Source organism: Danio rerio, chromosome 23 (genome assembly GCF_052040795.2).
Source record: "Danio rerio strain M-AB ecotype USA chromosome 23, GRCz13ab, whole genome shotgun sequence".
In the NCBI taxonomy this organism is placed as follows: domain Eukaryota; kingdom Metazoa; phylum Chordata; class Actinopteri; order Cypriniformes; family Danionidae; genus Danio; species Danio rerio.
Window position 1 is genome coordinate 8,977,501 of NC_141043.1, and position 4,238 is coordinate 8,981,738.

A 4,238-nucleotide genomic window follows, 5' to 3' on the forward strand; every position below is an offset into this window, starting at 1 on the left:
TCCCCCTTCGGGTTCCACAAACATTCCTGGAGTTCAACATGAGGCTCAGTTCAAGCTGCCACTCCAGCTAGAATCTGACGGTAGGTGGTTGTGGTGATAAAGAGTCCAGAATGACCTGTCTTATGTACATAGATGATTAAATCCCAAAGAAAGATTCTCAAAATGAAAAACATACAGTATGAAAGGGTCACAAAAGGGGTTCGTTCATCTAAAAAAGACAATTCTATGCATAACTGCTCACCCTCATGTCATTCCCCTGAGACCTTGATTCATCTTCGGAATACTAATCAAGATATTTAGGAAGAAATTCTAGAGTGGTGTGCATCTGTCTGCATCTACCGTTTAAAGACGAGGCAATAAAACCTTCAGTTCTGTAAAAGCATTGTATTGGCGAAATATTCATCCATGTATGATTTCCGTTGAGCCGAGTCTAATGTGTATGTGGAGGAAAAATAGTTCTTCAGTTTTCATTGAAGCTTGTGTTACGCCTCAACACTTTAGTTTATTGCTTTAGTACAACACAGTATGGTTCGTATGTGGGTTAACATTTCCACTGCCAACAGTACCAACCTTTTGGTACTGTACTGCTGTGCTGATTAGCCTTATGAAAGGTTCTCAAAAAAAGTGGTACAGTACAGATTGCTATGATGGTACTTTGGATAGTGAAAATAAAAATAAAAGCATACTGCCAGTGCAAAATGTTTTCCATGTTTTAACTGCCTGCTGTGCCTCGCGTTTTTGCTGTTGCACGCAGTTAAAAAAAAAACTCTTAGTGGAAAATTGAGTAGGGTCTGTCTGCAGACTGCAAGACAGGGGCATAACATAAAGAAGGCGTAACTTGTAGCAGAGGTCAACCCTCACAGTTAATAATGTCTACACCTTCCTCAACCCTAAACCAAGCCCTTACAGTTCTTAACATCTAGACCAAGGATCACCAAAACTTGTTCCTTGAGATCCGGTGTCCTGCAGATTTTAGCTCCAACAATAATCAAACACACCAGAACAAGCTGATCAAGGTCTTATTAGGTATACTTAAAACACCCAGGCAGGTGTGCTGAGGTAAGTTGAAGTTAAACCCTGCAGGATACCGGACCTCCAGGAACAAGAATGGTGACCCCTGGTCTAGACCTTCCCCAACCATAAACTCAACCCTCACAGTTATTAACCTCTAGACCTTCCTCAACCCTAAACCCAACCCTCATAGTTATTAACATCTTGACTTTCCCCAACCCTCATAGTTATTAACATCTTGACCTTCCCCAACCCTCACAGTTATTAACCTCTAGACCTTACCCAACCCACAGTTATCAGCGTCTAGACCTTCCCCAACCCTAAACCAAACCTTCATAGTCATTAACATCTTGACCTTCCACAACCCTCACAGTTATTTACATCTTGACCTTTCCCGACCCTCAGTTATTAATGTTTAGACCTCACCCAACCCTCACTGTTATTAACGTCTAGACCTTCCCCAACCTTCAGTTATTAACGTCTATACCTTACCTAATCCTAAACCCAACCCTCACCATTATCAATGCCTAGACCTTACCCGACCCTCACAGTTATTAACATCTAGACCTTCCCCAACCCTCACAGTTATTAACGTCTAGCTCTTTCCCTACCCTAAACACAACCCTCACAAGTTATTAACGTTTTGACTTTCCACAACCCTCACAGTTATTAACGTCTAGACCTTCCCAACCCTCATTGTTATTAATGTCTAGACCTTCCCCAACCCTTACCGTTGTTAATGTCTAGATTTTCCCCAACCCTAAAACTAACCCTCACCGTTATTAATGTCTAGACTTTCCCCAACCCTTACAGTTATTGACGTCTAGACCTTCCCCAACCCTAAACCCAACCCTCACCGTTATTGAAATCTAGACCTTCCCCAACCCTAAACGCAACCCTCACAAATATTAATGTCTAGACCTTCCCTAACCCTCAGTTATTAAGATCTAGACTTTCCCCAGCCCTCACAGTTATTAACGTCTACACCTTCCTTAATTCTAAACCCTACCCTCAGTTATTAACGTCTACAACCTCCACAACCCTAAACCCACTTATTAGTTATTAAATCTTGACCTTCCCCAACCCTCACTGTTATTAACGTCCAGACAACAACCCTCACAGTTAAAAACGTCTAGACCTTCAGCAAGTGGAGTTGCATGAATGAGTTTAATAATATATCACGTGAATAATTTGTTAATAAATTTGGAATGTATTTCTGCCGTCTTGCCAACAACATCTCGTTGTGACATCTCACATGGTTCAATTGGATCTTGATAACTGCAAGCTATGCCTCTGCTACAAGTTGCACCTCTTTCATGTTACGACACCCCTCTTGCAGATCCTCAGACAGATACGCTTGAAAAATTCAGTCAGCCGGACATCAGTTGCATTTTTTTTTTTATTCTTCAGTTGAGGTGACAGCAGTGTTCGTTTTAAGACGACGACAGAGACTTTTAAAGATAGATTAGAGACTTGTGGTCGCTGTTTTGAGTAGGCGGTGCCGAAAGCAGCAGGATATGAGTGAGCCAGGTGACTAACAAATGTTGAGTCCCGTGGAGGAGCACCAGATTAATACTTTTGTTTTGCATTTACTTTATGATTAGAGTTGTTGCACATCTGCCGGTTTCCACTTCTGACTGAGCAAGTGTAAGCTGCTTGTACAGTAAGTTAGCATTGCAGGTACTTCTGGGGTAAACTCAGCTACTGTAGCTTTTCGGAAGTGTTATTGTGAGAGCAACACTTGCAGTGGCGCCCCCAGAAAACTTTCTTAGGGGTGGCCAGAAGAGGCCGCACCAAATCTTGGGGTGGCACACAAAAAAATAATGAATTCAGTGTAATGTTATATTTTTGTTTCTGGTAAATGAACTAATGTAGTTTTTATTCATTTAATTAATTCTTCTTGAAATATTGCTATTTATTCCTTAAATTAATTCAGCAAGTACAAGGTCAAACCAAAAAAAAAAAATCTATGTTTAGTTTAAAAACACTTTTCATATACTGTATAAATAACTTCTTTTTTTACGTGCTTTTATTGTACATCATACGGTATATGCCATGTCTAAAATTAATTAAGATCAATGTGTTTATTATTCCTAGTGATGGGTTGCAGCTGGAAGGGCATCCACTGTGTAAAAATGTGCTAGATAAGTTGGCGGTTCATTCTGCTGTGGTGACCCTGGATAAATAAAGGGACTAAGCCGAAAAGAAAATGAATGAAAGAATAATGAGTTTATTAATTACCCAAACAAATGAACAAGCTGAACAAAAGGCATTACTATATACACACTCACTATACCTAATATTATTATTTATCCATATTGCTTTTTGAGCCATTTTATTAATGCAGCTTCTTCTATTGATAAACTGTAGCTTAAGGTAAATATTAAATTGCCATTGCTGTCTATTAAAGGTGTGTGTGTGCTGTCAACGACGATCAGGGAGGGTAGTGGCGGTTCTAGTTTAAATGACACCCTGCTTAGTGAAAGTAACATCATTATCATCATCATCATCATCATTTTGTATAAACTTTAGTCGACTTTCAAAACTCGCTGCGTGCCGACACCTCTGCACAAAAGGCTGTTACTCCGGTTTCACGGCGCATGAGCGGTGCCTATTTTGTCGGCTGGCATGCAAACAACCAACCGGGATTCACACAGGAGTGCGTGAGGCGCGCGGGAATGGTTTTCTCCGCGCATGCGTCAGTTTGCTTTCACCAGCATTGAACCAGAGGGGGAGAGCTACGTCAGTAACACCAACAATAATTTAGTGACTGCATTTTATTTATTTATTTAAATATTGGGAATTTATAAGTTCATTTAAATCAATAATGTCAACAGCAAAATTATATTGGGGTGGCCAAAGGGGTGGCCACAGGGGTGGCCACAGGGGTGGCCAGAGTTTACCCAGGGGTGGCCGTGGCCACCCCTGGCCACCCCTTGGGGGCGCCCCTGAACACTTGACACACTCAGGCTGGTCTGAGTGTTACAGAAAATGCTGGAACTTTCATGACCACTTCTAGGGTTTACATAGTTAAACAGGACATTAGATTATTTGCCAAAAGATTGCTTAGCCTTGATATCTGCCAGGAGGATTAGAGTTTGGGACTTGGATGTATCCTGCCCCTTTTACATTGTACGTGGTCGTTTTTTTTTATTTTTATGGGGGGGGGGGGGGGGGGGGTTATAATATGAGCAAGGTGTACCTAAAGAGTGTTCAGAGAATCATAA